The following is a 21,613-nucleotide window of genomic DNA, read 5'->3' as shown; positions in this document are numbered from 1 at the left end:
CATATATACTAATGGCGCACCAGGCAGTGCGCCATTAGTATAGCCCATGATGCTCCATTAGTATCTGGTATTCTGGCATATATATGTTTTGTTTCAAAACCACAAATTCAACCGCACATAACATATATATCAAATATATAATACATAATATGTGCCCAATAGTTTTACTGATCCACAACACATAACATATATGCGAAGTTGCATAACAAATTTCATGATCCATATATCAAAATTCCATAGCATCCATACATCCAAAATTCCATAGCATCCATATATACATATAGTTCCATAGCATCCATACATACATAGCTCCATAGCAAATATAATACACAACGATACTTTGCGGGCATTAGGAAGTAATATTTGGCACTAAAACAAATGTCTTCATGTCCATATCATAGTCCAAAGAGCATCCGCGTGGCAACCTACAAGATGAAATCATCAACATGTCAAATGGGTCTCTAGTTACATGTTTTGAGCAACAATGCTAGTGATGCAGAGGCGAAAAGAGCAACCTCTAGCAAATTACAACACTTGAAAAGCATGGAGATTTCTATTGATAAATAAATAGGAGTAGAGAAAGAAGCACCTCTGGGCGGTACACTCATTGCTTGTCTACTTCACATACATGCATGCATTTCCTTTCACGGATTATTTGATGATGCTGGTGCTATTAGGTGATGGTGGAACAGAGAATAGTTGCATTGAATGTATTGACAAATATTAATTATGGGCAATTTAGACAATTCTAGTACCATGTTGATCATTGTGCCTTCTATACTCGTGTTCAGAGCGAGTACATTGTAGCTTAATACCTTTCAATTCAAATATTTAAGTTAACATATCGTGGAGAGATGTATCTATTTACTTTGCTAATTCTTTCACTAATGGAATCAGTCAATCATGTTCCACTACAGATCTTCTTTATGAAGAATATACCAGAACTTTGTCATTCATAACAAAAGGGATAGAGATCACATGAATTTGATTTCCCCTTTATTTTCATCCATTATGATTTTTAAATTATCACTAAACATTTTGTTGCATTTACCAAGTTGCATGCCTAAAGCGGAATCCTGAGCACGTTACAAAATGCAACGTTTTGCATGATTTTGTTTTCAATTGTCAATAATAACATGGTAATCATAGAATATAATACCAAGAATGCTCGTAAGGCTGGTTGAATAACTGTTGCCGCCTCATGCTCCTTTGTATTTAATTCAGTCTGAGATGAAATTATGTGTGTATTGGTGTCACTAGCCAATGGTTCAGTTCGCACTTTGTGTTCTGCAACTGCAAGGGCACCTTCAGTATCCACGGAATGCTTCCGTTTGTGTAGCACCTGAGCAGTAGAGCTCCTCTACAATAACCATGAAGCATAGTCTTGAAGCAATATTTTCATAATTTACAGACAATAACCAAAGTTAGCAGGATGGCGTGAAAGTAAATAATAATGCAATGTTGTTAATAAAGACCGCATGTTTAGGTTAACTGATAGTATTCATGAACTAACAAAGGACACAGACTAGCGTAGTCAAATTTAAATTATATTATGGAACTTATTAGTTGGTTGGCCTAGAGCTCGTTGTAGCATGTGTTAACATTTCCATTGTCCACCAGATGGTGGATGTGAGGACGATGCAAGCATCATGGTCCTTGACAGCAGCAACTAACAATAAAAGGACTTCAGCAACGTCATTGTACAACAAAATGAGTGCTAAGCAATAGTGTAATCTACTTGTTTCAAATTTCCTCCTGCATATGACACTACTGAGTTCTGACAATGAAAAGGAATAGTGGAGGAACAACCCTTTAGGCCTTAAAGGACATCAGATGATAAAGACATGTCAACAATAACAGCACTTTCAGTGAGTTTTGGTAAACCATCTACTTTTCCATCATTCTTGAAGATTCCTCATGTTTGGACAGGACAAGTCAAAAGGAGTAGATCACCAGGGTTACTAACTCTCAAATGAACATTGATTTCTCCCAGTAAACTGCACAGACAAGCGGAGGCGCAAACTTACCGCAGTTACCTAGAATCCTGGTCACTCGCTCATAGGCCGTGAGGGTTGATCCGAACAATATGCCATGCTAGTAGTATCAACCTGACCTGGTTCAGTAATTGATGGTGTGGTCGTCTGCACTGCTTTGTCAGGTATGTTGCCTACGCCATCAGCACTTCCTTATCCGGTGTTCGACTCACCTGCTTTGTACACGCAGAACAGTGGAAATCACACGAGCGTGGTAGGTTATGCAAGAAAACACTCATGAAAGAGGAGAATGCGGTGTACTCACTCCCTTTGGCCCCCTTGGGATTATCACACCCTAGGCACTTGCAATATGAGGTGCACCTAACCTTGTGCTTGAGGAAGAAGAAGAGTCAGCTAGCCTCAGTCAGGATCAGAGAAAAAAGAAGCATGTCTAAGCTTTCAAATGAAGACAGAGCGTGCGTGGGGAAGAGTACGCACCTTCACACAGTAACAGCCCTGCTTTTTGCATCTGTTTACCTTGCAATGGCATTGGTTGGGTTTCGTTCCAGTGCTTGATGGTGGTGTGGTTTCTCCTGGACCAGCGTTGGACACACCAGCTTCTTTGTAAATGCAGAGCAATGAAGAAATTTAAATTACACAAGTTTGGTCGGTCATGCAGAAAGACACACATGAAATAGGGGAATGTGGTGTACTCACCCTCTCTGGCCCCAAAGGGATTACGGCAATCCTTGCACTTGTAGTTTAAGGTGCACCCAGTCTTGCGCTTCAGAACAAGAAGAACCAGCTAGCCTCAGTCAGGATCATGGAAGAAGACAATTTATGCGACGAGAGTACATGAAGAAAGAATGTACTTTCTCATTTGTTCCAGCACTTCCGACAACATAGTAGCCATGGAGCTTTGCAAGTTGACCGACAATCTGACCAGCTGCTCCAGATGCAGTAGAAGCAAAGACAAACTCTCCTCTCTTCGGTGTGCAGATTTCATAGAATCCAACGTAAGCTGTAAAACCAGGCATGCCTGCAGGGAAGACCAGGGTATTAGTAAGCATGTCGGAACAAAGAATAGTTAACAAAGAGCAATATCAGAAACAGTAGCTAGATGGATAAGCAATTCAGCATACACTAGTCCCTATTACAACATCGACACTCCCTCGACCACATACCATTATTCATTTTGTGCCTACTCTAACCTCCATTTTCTTCTAGATTACACATTACAATTTCGTGCAAGCAGGGGAAGACTTTCTAAAAGGAACGAAGTGCAGTAGGTGTTGTCCTTCGCATGGTTGCATATATTCACTCATGATACATACTGTGGATGCTTCAGGATTCAACCGAATAAGTAAAATAGCAGCAAGAAACTAACCGAGAAGCCCCAGATGGTAGGAGAGTGGTATGTCGCTTTGCTGAATCTTGTTCAGCTGTTCAGGCTTGTCAATCAGGTTGTATTCCTCCCAGCCAGTCATTCCCGAAACAATGTCGCCGACGACGAACCCCGGATGAGTGGAGTCCACCACTCTCGCCACGCCCAGCCCTTCTATAACCTTTGACACAATAAAATTTCTCTCGTCAGTAAACAGGAATTAACCAACAACAAGAAGAAAGAGCAGATAGAGTGGAAAAAGGACTGACAGATCCGGGCTTGAACGGGAGGATGTAGGAGCCGTGGAAGTCCCGCATCCGGCCGCGCATGTAGGGATCGCAGGAGAGGTAGAGGTTCTTCACCAGCACGGTCGGGCCAGCGGCAGCCTCGGGGACACGTAGCGGCACGGCGCCGCCGTTAACGAGCGACATGTCGTCCTCCCTCCCCCTCATCCAACTTAGGTAGAGGGGAAGACGAGGAGGTCGACCTAGGCGACGCGGAGGGAGGGGGAGGGTGGAGCCACCACCACCGACGACGAGCCGACGAGCGGGCGATGGGCGCGGGGAGGCGACGGGGGCCGGATTCGCGCGGATCACGCGAATCTGGGACCGGGCGACAGCAATGAACCCTCCGCTGGCGGCGCTGCCGGGCTTCCTCGTCCGGTCGCCGGGGCCGGCCGGCGGGGAGTCAATGCAAGGGCGAGTCCGGGACCCCCTGGCTGCGGAGGGAGGGTAGGGTGGCTACAGGAGGAGGGGCTCGACGGCACGGCGACGGGGGCGGCTGCGGATGCATACCTTGGTCGCGGGATTCGGCGGATTGGACGAGGGTTTGCAAAACTACTAATGGCGCACCACCAGCTGGTTACTAATGGCACACCAGCTGGTGGTGCGCCATTAGTAGTTTTGCAAAAAAAAATTATAGTAGTGGCGCACTGGGTGAGTGGTGTGCCATTACTAGTTAAACTAGTAGCGCCATTAGTAATTTTGCAAAAAACAAATTATAGTAGTGGCGCACCGAGTGTGTGGTGCGCCATTAGTGTCCATCACACTAATGGCACACCTGCACATGGTGCCCCACTGCTATATAGTAGTGGCGCATTACTTGTCTGGTGCGCCATTAGTGTCTATATCATCTATAGCCCTTTTCCTAGTAGTGTACCTATTTCAATCTCGTTACCGGCAAGTCTCTTTACTCATTCTGTAATACAAGATCCCGTGACTTACACTTAGTAACATTGCTTGCAAGGCTTGTGTGTGATGTTGTATTACCGAGTGGGCCCCGAGATACCTCTCCGTCACACGGAGTGACCAATCCCAGTCTTGATCCATACTAACTCAACGGACATCTTCGGAGATACATGTAGAGCACCTTTATAGTCACCGAGTTACGTTGTGATGTTTGATGCACACAAGGTATTCCTCCAGTGCTAGTGAGTTATATCATCTCATGGTCATAGGAACAAATACTAGACACGCAGAAAACAATAGCAATAAAACGACACGATCAATATCCTACGTTCATAGTTTGGGTCTAGTCCATCACATGATTCTCCTAATGATGTGACACAGTTATCAAGTGACAACACTTGCATATAGCTAGAAATACTTGACTATCATTGATCAACTCGCTAGCCAACTAGAGGCTTGCTAGGGAAATTGTTTTTTTTATATATCCACACATGTATCTATGTTTTCGTTCAATACAATTATAGCATGGATAATAAACGATTATATTTAAACAGGAAATATAATAATAACTATTTATCATTGCCTCTAGGCATATTTACAACACCAGCTTAGTACGAGTGAAGGCTAGCAATAGATTGAGAAGCGCCCAACCAAGGAACGAAAATCATCATAAGTGAACATTTAACATAACTAACACCGAAAAGCAACACCAATAGGATTTAATTTCATAACATAAATATTGACTTTATGTGCATGCATAAGGAATCACAAACTTTAACACCAATATTCTTACTAGAGCATAATTACTCATCAACGTAACTCACATATTACAATCCTCATATCACAAAACTATTGCAAAGAATGAAGCTTAATATCCAATGATATTCATGAAAGTTTTTATTATATCTTTCTTGGACATTCATCATTTGGAACTAATTTTCATTTAAAGAAAATTTCCAATGCAAATAACAAGCTCTCAAAAAAATATAAGTGAAGAGCGAGAGCACAAGTTTCTTTAAAACTTTTAACTCTCAAAATTACATAAGTGAAGAAGAGAGGATTTCATCAAAATTTCAACAACTCTAAAAATAATCTAAGTGAAGCATGAGAGAAAATTTCTTAAAAATAAAAGCACCACCATGCTCAAAAATATATAAGTGAAGTACATGAGAAATTCCATGGCTCTAAAAATTTAAGTGAAGCATAGAGAGGGATTCTAAAAAATCATAGCATAATTCAGCTCTCTCAAATGGGTGTTTCCAGCATGGTTTATTATGGCAAACTATTTAGCGAAGAAACCAAAGACACAAATGATACAAGATGCTCCAAGAAAACTCATGATATGTGATGCATAAAAATATAGCTCCAAGTAAAATTACCGATGGTTTCTAGAAGAAAGAGGGGATGCCTTCCAGGGCATCCCAAGATTAGTTGTTTGGTACTCCTTAGATATTGCCTTGGGGTGCTATGGGGCATCCCGAACCTTAGGCTTTTATCACTCCTTATTCCTTCTTCCATCGTGATCTCACTCAAAACATGAAAACTTCAATCACAGAATACTCAGCAAAATTTTGGTGACATCCGTTAGTATAATAAAACCAAAGTTTGCTTTTGTATAAACCATAGGTACTGTTGACAACCTATTCCAATTTTGCTTTTGTATTATACCTACTGTATTCTCAATTTACCATGGCTTACGCCCCGGATATAAACCATAGAATCATTAAAAGAAGCACAAAATGCAATGAAAACAAAATCTGGTAAAAACAGAACACTTTGTAAAGATTCGGAATTTACTTGTACTTCTGTAACTCCAAAAATTCTGAAAAAATAGGATAACATAGGAAATTTGTTTATTAATATTTTATGAAATATCTAAACACTTTTGACGTTTGTGTGACTTTTAGGATTTTTTCTACTGGACTTAAAAGTTTTTATTTTTGAATAGGATTAAAGCAACTAACACCCCCACATGATCCCAAAGGCCTTACATGGCACGAACACTAAATAAGACACAAAAAGCAAAATTATAATAGTAGCAGAATTGTGTAAAAACTCGAGAATAGAAAGCAAAAGTGAAAAAAAAATTATTGATTGGGTTGCCTCCCAACAGGCTCTTTCTTTATAGCCATTAAGATATGCTTGAGATTTTGTTGATGGTCGCATGAAAGATAGTTGTTGAAACACAAAGAGAGCATCATATAGCATAAGACAAACACATTTAATTCTAACATTCTTCCTATGCATAGGCATCTCAGAAGCAAATTATTTATCAAGATACAAAATATCTAACATATGTAAGGAAGAAGAAAGAAACAATAGCAATCTCAACATGAAGAGAGATAATTTAGTACCATGAGTATTCATATAAGCATATTTCCCTCTCTCATAATAAATACATGTAGGTTCATATTCAAATTCAACAATATAGATATCACATAAAATATTATCTTCATGATCCACATGCATAAAAGTCTTATAATCTTCCAACATAGTGGGATTTACATTAACTAAAGTCATGACCTCTCCAAACCCACTTTTGTCGAAAAAATTCATGAGATAGATAATTCTCCAAAATAGTGGGATCATTGTTACCTAAAGTTTACATTGTTTCAATCCCACTTTCAGTCCTATTCCAAGAATTATTATCAATATCATATTCATCACCAGGATTAAATAAATTCATGATATTTGTTTGTAGGAACCTGATAGATCTTGACTTGATCTTCCCCGGCAACGACGCCAGAAATCTTGCTTAGTCTCATTGATGCGTTGGTTTTCCTCCAAGCTTAAAGGGTGATGTAGCACAGCGACGAGAAGTATTTCCCTCAGTTAAGAAACCAAGGTATCAATCCAGTAGGAAGATCCAGAAGATTATGTAAGCAAAACGTGCACACAAATAGCAAATCCTCGCAACCCAACACGTGGAGGGGTTGTCAATCCCTCGTGGGTAAAGTAAGGATAGATTGATACATGCAAATAAGAGTGATAGCAAATAGAACACAACAAGGTATTTTTGGTAATATAGATATGAAAACAACAGAAAAAATAAAGTAGAAACGCAAATAGCAAAGTGGAGATTGCAAATCGAAGATGTGAAGTGGACCCGGGGGCTGTAGGTTTCACTACTGGCTTTTCTCATGAAATAGCAAACGGTGGTAGACAAATTAGTGTTGGGAAATTGGTAGAAGGGAAAATAATTATGAAGATATTCAACACAATGATCATGTATATATGCATCACGTCCAAGATAAGTAGACCGACTTCTCCCTGCATCTACTTCTATTACTTGACACATCGACCGCTATCCACCATGCATCTAGTGTATTGAGTTCATGGAGGAACGGAGTAATGCCTTAAGAAAGATGACATGATGTAGACAAGATGTATTCATGTAAGAATAGACCCCATAATTTTATCCTTGAGAGCAATGATACATGCATGTCATGTCTCTTTCTGTCACTGAGATTGAGCACCGCAAGATCGAACCTATCACAAAGGACCTCTTCCCATTGCAAGATAAAAGATCAAGTTGGACAGACAAGAACCAAGTATCGGAAAAGAAATACGAGGCAATAATAATCAAGCATGAATATGCTTTCAAAAATTGGATCATAAACTCACAATTCATCGGATCCCAACAAACAAATCGTAAAAGAAAGAGTTACATCATATGGATCTCCAAGAGACCATTGTATTGAGAAACAAAACAAGAGAGAAAGAAATCTACCTAGTGCTTACGGACCCGTAGGTATATATGAACTACTCACGCAACATCGATGGAGCACCACTCAGAATGGTGAACCGCTCTGTGATCGTGTTCCTTCTTGGAATGAGCTCTAGATTGGATTTCATGGCTCTAGAACTTGCGGCGGCTGAAACGATTTTTTGTCGACTCCTCTAGGGTTTTATGAATATTGGGGTACTTATCAGAGGTGATGGACGAGGTGCCTGAGGGCCCCACTAGACACCAGGCCGCGCTGGGGGCCTCTAGTGCCCTGATGTCTAGTGGGCCCCCTTGGCCTTGTGTGCTGATCATTCTTGGCTCCCAAGTTTCCTTCTGGTCCAAAAAAAATCTCTGTAAAGTTTCGTGGCAATTGGACCTCATGTGATATGGATTTCTGCGAAGGAAAAAATAGCAAAACGCAGTAACTAGGCCTAGGCAATATGTCAATAGGTTAGTCCCGAAAAATGATATAACGTTGCTATAAAATGATTATAAAACATCCAAGAATGATAATATAACAGCATGGAACATTCAAAAATTATAGATACGTTGGAGAAAAATCACATACCAAGGAGCAATTCCTCAAAACAGTTTTGGAAACGGAGTTTGGAGCAAAGAGATCGAAAATCACTCGAAAATGAGAAAGAACACGGTTAGGAAGCAATGGTGATTTTTTCTGTAGGTAGGAGAAGGCTATGGGCATGGGTGTGAAGTGAATGGGTGATGAAGAGTTGATGAATATACTTCTCTCCCCTCGTTGGTTACCCCAAGTAGAAGGTGGAGATGTAGTCAGCAGAAAGTTTCCCTTACACGGAGATTGTAAGGTTTATCGAACCAGGAGGACTCCGAGGATCAACAAGTAGGTGTCCGCTGCCCGGGCGCTATCAGAAGACGTGGACCTGCACACACAACAAATAACTTTGCTCCAAACGAGTATAGAGAGGTTGTGAATCTCTACGGCCTTGTAGTTTGCAAAGGATCAAAACACAAGCGGGAATAGTGATAGTGATTGCAACAGAAAAGTAAATGAAAGAAGTAAATGGTGGATGTGCAAGAAGTGGTGGTGATATGGACCTGAGTCACATGATGTTCACTAGTGATGTCTCTCTCCCAAAAGACGATAAACAACTATGAATGGGTAAACAAATTACAGCTGGGCAATTAACAAAATTATAAACGCACCGCAATGTTAATTATGCTACTTGAAAGTTAGAGGCCCAATAGTAATGGGAAATACGCCAAGACAAGTAGACCGTTTATTCATCAGCACCTACTTACTAATCATCCACCTTGAGATATCTATCTAGAATATCTCGCTGGTATTAAGTTGTGAGCCCCATCCAAAGTCTAAACCCAAAGCAACGGACAACTGCTTTAACGAACTATGCGTAAGGTAAAAAAATCCTTGCAACCGTGGTCACAAGCACCGTTGTTTTCTCCCTGGTGGCAACAACACATCCCCTAGTCTCATGTTTTTTCACTCAAGCTAGACATCACGGGGCATGAACCCACAATCATGCATAACGCCGCCTCTTGGAGTTATAGTCTACTACTCGGCCAAAGCAATAAAGAGCAACGGAGAACATGCATGAACCACTAAAGAACATAATATAAAAGGATTATCAAATATATAACTCATAACAATCAGAACATAATCTCATAATCCATCGGATCCCAACAAACTGAGCTTAGCAATAGGGGGAAAATTACATAGATGCCTTGATTATGTAGGGCAGCTCACAAGGGCTAATCATGGAAGCACAAGATTGGAGAGAAGACATCACATAGCTACTGGTCATGGACTCATGGTCCAAGGAGGACTACTCACGGCACGTCCGGAAAGCATCCATGGTGGTGGAGAAGCTCCCGGAGGTCAATCCTCCCACCAACAGGGTGCTGGGAAGAGGTCTCTTGACGCTCCCGCTCTCGGAAGCGCTACGGTGGCGGAACGATGGAGAAATTCGCGAATCTGGATATGCTTGAAGGGTTTTCGATCGGAGGGGTAAATATAGGCGAAAGGAGGGCGTCAGAGGAGGTGGGGCCCACCAGGCGGCCTGTGGGCACGGCCAGGGGCCTGGCCGCGCAGGGTGGCCGCCTGGGCAGCCCCTGGCTCCCCTGTGGCCCATCTTCAGTGATCCGGAAGCTTCCGTTACACTGATTTTTATATATTTTTCTCGGGATTTTTGGGTCTCTGGAAATTTGGGTAAAAGCCCGTGCAAAAAAGACATCGGTAGATATAAACTGGCACTGGGTGCACAGAGTTAGTAGGTTAGTCCAAATATGTGTAAAAAGATACAAAAGTGTAGCAAAACATATAACAATGTCACCCAAAAGATCATGGAACAAGTAGAAATTATAGATACGTTTGGGACGTATCAACATCCCCAAGATTAATTCCTGCTTGTCCTTGAGTATGTAAATGATAGCACAAATAATTGATGTGGTGACATGCTAACACACATATAAGAACTTCAAAGTAAAGCAAGTAAGATATGCAATTCAGGTCAAGACAATAACAAGCAAGAGTCTATATCTAGTATTGAAATTAGCAAAGTAAGAACATGAAGGTGCAAGAGCTCTCGCTGTTCGTGACTCGAATGTCTCCAAATGGTGTTTGTGTGCAAGAAATGGGAGATGGGTTGAGAGTACAAAATATATTTTTAATTGAGGACTCAATCTACTAGACCTCACACTTGGTCTCCTTTGGAATCTTATTTTGACTCATCCCCAGACCAGTAGTCATGCACAAGTCAAAATGATGCTCTCCCTTTTGACTTTGAGCACTCATGCAATGGATGAGCGCAAGCAAGATATGTTGGCACTTAGGATGGCAAATAGAATAATGATGGGGAAGGAAGACAAAAAGGTGTGAAAGGCTCACATCAATGAGGGCAACCATAGGCGAGAGAAAGCCAAATGATAGATATGATGTGAGGAGTAGGGATTGCCATGCAACAGATGCACATATGATCTAAGGTAAGCTCTCTAATGGAACTAGTGGGGGTGCATCCAACTTTCTTGCTAATGAAGACCTCGAGATCATTTGAGGAGGCTCATCATTGGAATATACAAGACAAGTTCTATACTATAAGGGTCCCCACATAGTTACGCATGAATGATAATCTCTATGTAGTACAAATATAGCAATGGAGTACGAGTGTGGATATTTCAAAAGGAATAGTAGTGTTGCCCCCTTCTCTCTTTTTTTCCTTTTTTGTGGCCTCTTTGGCTTTTTCTATTTAACTCTCATTCGTCCTCTTTGGGATCTTTTAATTTGTCCTCTTTGGAATCTTTTCCTCACTTAAGGGCAACACTCTATATTTTACAAGAATAAAAAGAAGATCATCACACTTTATAAGAAGTACTCACATAAAGACAAATGAAAACTATCATGATGTATGCAAATGTATGACTCTGCCAGTGTAGCAGGATATGCAATGAAACTAGCACGTCATGTAGCAATAATAAGGGCAAGGCCCAACTATCATAGGGTCCTCGATCAAGCAAAAGCATGTATGACATGAAGATCAAGTCATGAGATGGTGGATGTTGCATGGCAATGTATCTCAGAAAGGCTATGAAAATGCCTTAATAGGTAGGTATGGTGGCCGTTTTGAGGAAAGATATAATGAGGCTTATGATGACAGAGCATATCATGCCAAGGATTTGGATGCGCCGGCGAGGTTTGCACCAACTCTCAAGATGAGAAAGGGGAATGCACGGTACCGAAGAGGCTAGCAAAATATGGATGGTGGGAGTGCCAACAATCGAATAATCGCATTAGTCTGAATAACTCATGCACTTATTATCGGTAACTCTCTATCTAGTTAGGAAATTCACAAAGAGACAAGTACCCCGAGGAGGAGTGTTTGGGGGTTTCGTTATCCTTGCGCATCTTCGACCCATGGTAACGTTACAGTACTCTATATATTCCAACCCCTCCAGAGGTTAGCGATCAATCTACTAGCTAGAGTTCTCAAATAATTTTTAGTTTTTGAAAAACACACATAGTTCCAAAAATACGACACCTATCACTAATAGGCTCAAGCTCTAGGCACCAATAGCCCAAACATTACTCAAATCAATACCTCAAAACTATTGCAAGTTACTACTATACTTAAAAAGCAACCTCTATTACCTACTCATGCAAGACACACAACTCAGTGCAACGAGCCAACTCTCTAAACGAGATAAGCATGATAACTCACATGGGTTCCAAAAGAAACATAAATAAAATCTCTTAAAAAGATATAGCATGAAAACTAAGAGCTAAGCATGACCACAGCTATGAAAGGATAAAGAACACACAAAAAAGATAAGCATGAAAAACTATGTTATGTTCTAGAGTGGAATGGAGTGTGTTTCTCTCCCAAACAAGGAAGGCTAGCTAAGTTCTGACTTGTTATGAACAGCAAGCAAAACTAAAAGAAACTAAAAAGTAAAGAGCGGGAAGCTCCAAAATAGCACATAACATATGAAGTGATGAAAATATAACATGGAGATGGACGAACTGATGATTGTTGATAGAGAAGGGGATGCACGGGGGCCTCCCCAAGCTTAGACGCTTGAGTCTCCTTGAATATTTCTTGGAGTTGGATGGGGCATCCCCAAGTTTGAGCGCTTGACACTCCTGGATCTTCTTTCATCATCTTCCATCGCATACTTGAAAACTCCCTTCATACGGAACTCATCATAAGCTGATTAGAGTGGTTAGTACCCATGATAAAATAATTCATTACCTACTGGAAATAAATATTTTCATGAACACCTACTGTTTCTCATGATTTCCAAAAGGTTTTTGCAAAGGAAAAGCAAGCTTAAGATTTGCAAAATGATGAAAACGCAAAACATGGCAGAAGCTGTGAAAAACACAACAACATGTAGTAAATAATTTTTTCGGGGCACTTATACAACTCCAATCCAAAAACTCAGAATAGATGCGAGAAAGAAAATTATACATAGAATTCTGCCAAAACCTTCCAAATCAAAAATATGATCTGGGTTTTTTTGGCGAATTTTTCCGTCAAGCAGACAGAATCTATTTCTGGACAGCATTTCACAAATTTTGAACTTTCTTGTAATCGGAGGCTAAAACTTGGCACAAAGCTTAAAAATAAAGATACAATGATGTTGCTACAGTGGTAACAAGCATCAAGACCACTAAAAATGAAAGTAAAAAAATAAATTGGGTTTCCTTCCAACCAGCGCTTTCTTTTATGCCTTTGAGCTAGGCATGATGCAAAAACGAGTATCAAAATTCACCAAAGTCATTGGCGTCATCAAAACCATCAAATGGATCCTCAACAAGTTCATCTTTATTTTTCCTAGGGAACGGGTACGTACCTTTCGCTTTCTCACGTAAGCGTATGTGTCCTTTACCTATATCAATGAAGCCTTTCATGGCTCGGAGGAAGTCCCTTCCAAGAACTATATTTCCTTGGTTTGGCTTCATGATGAAGAAATCAACCGTTGCATTCCTTTTAAAGAATGTAACATGGACATATTTTACCTTTCCCTGGATTTCAGAAATATCCCCATTAGCATGTTCATGATAAGATGAAAAATTGTCTATGTTTAAGCTTAGAGAATTATAAACAACTTTTGGCATTGTAGAAACCACGGATCCAATATCACAATAATCAAGGAAATATTGGTTAGAGATGCGAATTCTAACAAAAGGCTCCCAGTCTTCATCTATTTTCAAAATCTTTTTCTTATCAACCATGGGTTTCTCTCTTTCTCTTAAGTCTAGAGTATCTATTTTCCTTTCAATGGTAGCAAGTCCTTCTATAATAGTGTCATATCCACGACCATAAACAAGGTATTTAAATAGACCATGTATAATATCAAGAGCTCTAGCCTCTTCACACTCTAAAAAATCTCCTCCAGCTATAATATCAAGAGTGTGTTTACACCAAATAAAAAGACCATGATAAAAATTTCTAAGCACAATTTTGATAGGTATCCAAGGCATAATTCTTTTATGTGCTTCAGATATTTTATACCAAGCCTCCTTCATATTTTCACCATTCCTTTTATGGAAATCTAGGACCTCAGATTCCCTCAAAGCATCAAACCCTAACAAGCTGGACTAAGCAGAAAGAACAACTAAAAGCAAATCAACTAATTTTTTTTGTGATTTTTGGTATAAGACTCTAAAGCAAAAACTAAAAAGCAAACTAACAAGATTAAAAAGCAAAGGTAAAATATAGTGTGCAACTCCCCTATCTTGAAGACTGGAGTCCCCGGCAACGGCACCAGAAGCTTGCTTGATGACGAGTTGATGAATATACTTTTCGCCCCTCGTTGGTTACCCCAAGTGGAAGGTGGAGATGTAGTCAGTAGCAAGTTTCCCTTACACGGAGACTGTAAGGTTTATCGAACCAGGAAGACTCCGAGGATCAACAAGTAGGTGTCCGCTGCCCTGGCGCTAGCAGAACACGTGGACCTGCACACACAACAAATAACTTTTCTCCCAACGAGTACAGAGAGGTTTTCAATCTCTTCGGCCTTGCAGTTTGCAAAGGATCAAAACAAAAGCAGGAATAGTGATAGTGATTGCAATGGAAAAGTAAATTAAAGCAGTAAATGGTGGAGGTGTAAGCAATGGTGGTGATATGGACCTGAGTCACATGATGTTCACTAGTGATGTCTCTCTCCTAAGAGACGATAAACAACTATGCATGGGTAAACAAATTACAGCTGGGCAACTGACAGAACTATAAACGCACCGCGATGCTAATTATGCTAATTGAAAGTTAGAGGCTCAATAGTAATGGGCAGTACGCCAAGACAAGTAGACCATTTATTCATCAGCATCTACTTACTAATCATCCACCTTGATATATCTATCCAGAACATCTCGCTGGTATTAAGTTGCGAGCCCCACCCAAAGTGTAAACTCAAAGCAACGGACAACTGCAGTAACGAACTATGCATAAGGTAAACAATCCTTGCAACCGTGGTCACAAGCACCGTTGTTTTCTCCCTGGTGGCAACATCACATCCCCTAGTCTCATGTGTCTGTCACTCAAACTAGATATCAGGGGGCATGAACCCACAATCATGCATAATGCTCCCTCTTGGAGTTACAATCTACTACTCGGCCAAAGCAATAAAGAGCAACGGAGCACATGCATGAATCACTAAAGAACATAATATAAAAGGATAATCAAATATATAACTCATACGAATCTGAACATAATCTCATAATCCATCAGATCCCAACAAACCGAGCATAGCAATAGCAGGAAAATTACATAGATGCCTTGATCATGTAGGGCAGCTCACGAGGGCTAATCATGGAAGCACAAGATTGGAGAGAAGACATCACATATCTACTGTTCATGGACTCATGGTCCAAAGAGGACTACTCACGACACGTCCGGAAAACATCCATGGTGGTGGAGAAGCTCCTGGAGGTCAATCCTCCCTCCGACAGGTTGCCGGGAAGAGGTATCCTGACGCTCCCGATCTCGGAAGCGCTGCGGCAGCGGAACGATGGAGAAATTTGCGAATATGGATATGCTTGAAGGGTCTTCGATCGGAGGCGTAAATATAGGACAAAGGAGCGCCTCAGAGGAGGTGGGTCCCACCGAGTCGGCCTATGGGCACGGCCAGGGGCCAGGCTGCGCATGGTTGCCGCCTAGGCAGCCCGTGGCTCCCCTCCGGCCCATCTTCAGCAATCTGGAAGCTTCCGTTATGCTGATTTTTATATATTTTTCTCGGGATTTTTGGGGCTCTGGAATTTTGGGTAAAAGCCCCTGCAAAAAAGACATCAGCACACATAAACTAGCAATGGGTGCACTGAGTTAGTAGGTTAGTCTAAATATGTGTAAAAAGATATAATAGTGTAGCAAAAGATATAACAATGTCACTCAAAAGATCATGGAATAAGTAGAAATTATCGGTACGTTTGGGACGTATCAGTGAGTCCTTATGTGACCCACAAGCTTGATGGGCACGCCCTATGAGCTTGTTGCACACAGGTGCACCCTTGTGGGGTGTGTTCAGTGCCAGAAATTCTTATTTATTCTAGAAAAAATGGTACTAAATTTTCTAGACGTTCCGAGAACTTTTATTTTTGGGACATTTTCATTGCATGGAAAATTCAGAAAACATGGAAAATATGACATTCTACTTTATTAAAATGTTAAATAAAATAAAATAAAACTTGAGATACAGTAGGTTGTGCTTACTAAATTTATCGACTACATGGTCCTAAAAAATAAGCTATTAATAAGGTTGATCAAGTCTTATTAACAAACCATTTTCAAGTGACATGAAACCAAAAAACATTCATATCGCACTAAGTTACCTCAATGGGGAGTGCGTCTCCCCAACATTAAGAATATCATATTCCTTCTGGACACGAGGAAGAGGAAATTTAAACCCTCCAACAGTAATTGTGGCAATTTGTTCAATGGAATTGATATTATTTTTGAAAGTTTATTTCTTCGGAAAGGGCACTATGTGTTGTTTACCATTGACATGAAAAGTAACCTACCTTTTATTGCAATCAATAAAAGCCCATGCAGTATTTAGAAATGGTCTACCAAGGATAATTGACATGTTTTCATCCTCGGGAATCTCAAGAATAACAAAGACCATTAAGATAGTAACATTTGCACCTACAATAGGAACGTCCTCACCAATTTCGATAGTTATAGAAGTGGACTTATCAGCAATTTGGAAATATATTTCAGTAGGTGTAAGCTTAATTAAATCAAGTCTTTTATATAGGGAGAAAGGCATAAAACTAACACCGAGTCCTTGATCACATAAAACAATTTTGACATAACTTCGTTTAATGGAGCAATGTATCATGGGTATCCCAGGATCTCCCAACTTCTTAGGCACTCCACCATTGAAAGAATAATTATCAAGCATGGCGGAAATATCAGCTTATGGAATCTTTATTTTATTAGTGATACTATCTTTTATATATTTAGCACAAGCAGGCATTTTTAAGATATCTTCCAAATATATTCGTAAAAAGATGGTCTATGCATTTCAACAAAGCACTCAAAATACTCCTCGTCCTTATTCTTAGAAGGCTTACGAGGGAAGGGCATGGGTTTATGAACCCATGTCTCTCTTTATCTACCATCTTTCCTAACCATAAAGTCCTTCTTCATAATACTTATTCTTAGGATGTGGGTTATCAAGATCAACAACACGTTCTAATTCCACATCATTATCAGTTTCTTTATCATTATCTGGTTGAGCATCTACGTGAACATCATTATTATCATTATCATTATCTTCCTCACTAGGTGAATGTTCACTATGAGGTTGTGTCTCAGCATCAGGAATGGAAACAACATTATGATCGTGAGCAAGTTTCTCTATAACAGGTTTCTAGAAGCATGCAAATTCCTATCATTTTTATTTCTCTTTTTCATTTTAGATGGACTAGGTTCATCGTCATTAGCTCTCTGAGACACTTGTTCAATTCTTTTAGGGTGTCCTTAGGAATAGGGAGGTTCCTGGGTCATTCTAGCCCCTCTAGTCACTAATCTAATAACATTATCATTTAGTTTATCATTAATTTCAACAAGCAAATCCTATTGTGACTTAGCAACTTGATCTAATTGAGTATAAACCACGGGTACATGTTTACCTAGACCCTTAAGATCATTAGGAATTATAAACATCAAGCCACTTAAGCGATCAATCATCATGGCATTTCGTTATAACTGGCCTTGCTTAACAATATAATTATCAAATTCATCCATGCATTGATGGACAATAGTATTATAAGGTATATCACTCTTATCAATTCTACGAAGATAATTTACCCCTTCTATGTGTGTATGAATATAGAGTCCATGTATTTCTTCAATAGGTGGTAATTTCTTGACATCTTCAGATTTAATACATTTTTATTTAATAGACTTCTTTTCTTCTTGCATATATATTGGACCGAGGAATAAATACCCCTCTTATTTTGAATAGGTTCCGGCGGTGGTTCAGGAAGTGTACAACCATTAGCATTCTTCAATATATTATTCAGTAATTCTTCAGCCTTTCCAACGATTTATTCCCTGAAAACACAGCCAACACAATTGTGTGGGTAATCCCTAGAAGCATCGTTTAGGCCATTATAAAAGATATCATGTATTTGATTTTTTAAGAGGGTGATGAGACAAAGCTTTAAGCAGCTGGAGAAGCCTCCCCCAAGCTTGAGGTAGAGACTCTTCTTGAAAATGCACAAAATCAAATATTTCATGTAAAGCATCTTGTTTCTTATGAGCATGATTTTTTCCAGAAAAGTAATATATCATATCCTTAGGACTCCGAGGAGCAAGAGTATGAAACCACTTCTAGCACCACCCTTTAGTGAGAAAGGAAAAAAAATTAAGCATATAGTAATAGACATTCTTTTCCTCATGACCAAACATGGTGGCAATATCATTTAATTTGGTAAAGCATGCCACAACAGTATCAGTTTCACAACCATGAAATGGATTAGACTCTACCAAAGTAATTAACTCGGGATCAATAGAAAATTCATAATCCTTATCAATAACTCATATAGGAGAAGTAGAAAAATTAGGATCATATTTCATTTTCTCAAACTTAGTTTTTTCTTTCAGTTTAATCAACAATTTCTTAAGACCATCTCTGTCATTACAAGCAAGAACGTCTCTAGCTATCTCCCTATCCATAACATATCCATCAGGTACATCATGCATAATGATTCTAGTAGGAGAGCTAGAAATAATAAGTGAGTCATAGTTTTCATCAGTTTCACCATTTCCAGTTTGTGTAGATCTAGCAATAGGAGCATCAACTAATTCATGAAGTGTCACAGTTTCAGTTTCATCTAACATAGTAGTAGCATCATCATTAACATCCTCCGTAGTAGAAGCAGAATCAGATTGAATAACACGTGGAGGTGTCATAAGCTTGTTCAAAACAAAAGGTGAATCAAATGCGGACCTAGATGGCAGGTCCTTACCTTCCCTCGTCTGAGAGGGTATGATCTTAGTCTTATGGTATTTCAGTTTCTTCATCATGATAAGTGAAAATCACAAGTGAACTCAATAAATAGAGCTATTCTCCCCCGCAACGGCGCGAGGAAAATGTCTTGATAACGTGCAATTATAGGGGATCGCAACAGTCTTCACAGGTAGCATTACACCCTAATATATTGATTAAACACAAGGAGAGCCAAAGAATATTTATTGGTCTTAGTAGTTGAGTTTTCGATTCAACCACACTTGGAATTTCTTTCTACATCAAAGTTTTAGTAGCAAAGTAACAAGATCAATAGGAACAAGAATAGTAGCAAATATGATGGTTGTAACAAAAAAAGTAGTAATAGTAACTTAGCAAAGATCAATATTTAAAAATCATAGGCATTGAATTGGTGATGGAAAATTTTGTTGGATAACATTCATCATGTAACTGTTACATACTAGAGCTACATAGAACTACCTCGAGTTCGTCAATGTAATGTAGGAACTTGCATGACATCTTCTGGCTTACCCTCCCATGGCAGTGGGGTCCATAAGGATATCTAAGGGATATTAAGGTCTTCTTTTAAACGTAGAACAGGAACAAAGCATTAACACATGATGAATACATGATGTCCTCATACTACGGTAATCACTAGAGATGATCCCAACTATTGTCACTTTGGGTTCTACGGATGATAACACATAATTGTTGCATACAACATGAAGATACGATCCAAAACACTCTCATATTCATGGAAAAATAATAGGTTCAGATCTGAAATCATAGAGCTCGGGCCCTAGTGACAAGAGTTAGGCATCAAAAGTCATAGCAACATCAATCTCGGAACGTAGTGGATACTAGGGATCATACCCTATCAAAATAACTCAATTACATGATAATATCATCCATTTCCATCGTCTTCCAACAAACCTATGAAGGAATTACTCACTTCGAGTGGTGAGCATCATGGAATTGTTCATGACAAAGGGTTGGTGATGATGATGGAGATGACCCCCCCCCCATCTCTGGAGCTCCAAACATACTCGAGAGCAGCCCTCCCAATGAAGAACATGAGGTGGTGGCGGCTTTGTCTCGTAAAACGCGATGAAATCTTCTCTTTGTTTTTCTCTCTCCATGAAACAGAACTTACAGAATTGGGGTTAGATCAACTAGAGTAGAGATACTTGGATTAATGGTCTACTTGTCAAGAACTTAATGCCTATATGAGATTTTACCATGAATGACCATACTCATACACGTTGCTATTCTTGTCAATTGCCCAACTATAATTTGTTACCATGTTGTTTGCTTCTTTTCAAGAGAGACACCTCTAGTGAACCTATGCCCCCTAGGTCTATTCTTTCATCAATATAAACTCCTACAAAATTTATCTTTCATGTTTTCTTTTACTTTTATCGCACCACTATCTATCTGCTTTTAGCCTTTTAACTAGCAAGACAAGGGGCTTCACAACCCCCTTGCCATGTTCGCTCCAAGTATTGTTCTTGGTTGTGTGCATGCATTGTTTACCTTGCTAGCTTGGTGATTCCTATTTGTTGGATTAAACCTTGGTTCTCAACTAAGTGAAATAGTTTGCTTTTGTGCCATATCACCTATCCTTTTTAGGAAATACCTTGCTATCATGTTTATTCTTTAATAAGTTATTGTTTAAAGTTCTAGCGAGGATAATTCTATAGAAGAAAAACAGGAAACACCTAAAGCACCTATCCATGATAATGAACCTCCTTTAAATTGGAAAACAAAAAGGTTTCGCATAGGAAGTGAAAATGTTACTTGAAAAGGTGTTATCCAAGATGTTTTTACTTGTACGGGAATCATACCGGCAACTCGTGGATCTATTCGTAAGAAAACTAATAATTATATGGATTCTATTGTTATGCTTGTGGTTGAACTTCAAAGAAAATCTATGACGAAATCCCGCGTTTACAAATGTTGTTTTATCTTCCTAATATTTATGAGGCTAGAACTTAATGTTAGTTACCATTATCATCGTGATGATTTTGATTTTAGAATAAAAAAGGTATGGATATTTTTTCTTTCTATAATATTAATCGTGAGTGCCTTCTGATAGAAGAAATTCTCCCTGATCAAGATGTTATGCATACAATGAAGTCCAAAGATTATCATGCTTTTGGAGAAAATGCTAGAAAAAGAGTCCCACGTTCAGTTTTGGTACCAAATTTGTTTGAGAGTAGTAATGATAAATTTGAGTGGATTATTAGAGGGATTGATGATGGGTTTTCTGAAGATTCGTCTAAGTATATGCCTAGAAATCCCATAGGTGGTAAAATAATTTTATGTGTGAGGGGTTTGACGGATATGATCCAATACCACAAGAATTTGAGTTCGTGAATGT

General features: G+C 39.5%; 1 long non-coding RNA gene and 1 pseudogene across 1 annotated transcript; both read right to left on the bottom strand.

The window, feature by feature from the left end:
• Nucleotides 1–257: 257 nt before the first annotated feature.
• Nucleotides 258–557, bottom strand: LOC123410199. Its single transcript, XR_006613001.1, has 2 exons — nucleotides 470–557; nucleotides 258–425 (listed from the first exon to the last, which is right to left on the bottom strand). It is a non-coding gene; the product is annotated as an uncharacterized LOC123410199 (long non-coding RNA).
• A 1,678-nt stretch (nucleotides 558–2,235) lies between these two features.
• Nucleotides 2,236–3,809, bottom strand: LOC123412329 (annotated as a pseudogene).
• Between the last annotated feature and the right edge of the window lie 17,804 nt (nucleotides 3,810–21,613).

The sequence above is a fragment of the Hordeum vulgare genome, chromosome 7H (genome assembly GCF_904849725.1).
Source record: "Hordeum vulgare subsp. vulgare chromosome 7H, MorexV3_pseudomolecules_assembly, whole genome shotgun sequence".
Lineage (NCBI taxonomy): Eukaryota > Viridiplantae > Streptophyta > Magnoliopsida > Poales > Poaceae > Hordeum > Hordeum vulgare.
Note: the sequence above shows the minus strand (reverse complement) of the source record. Positions and strands in the feature narration are given on the sequence as shown.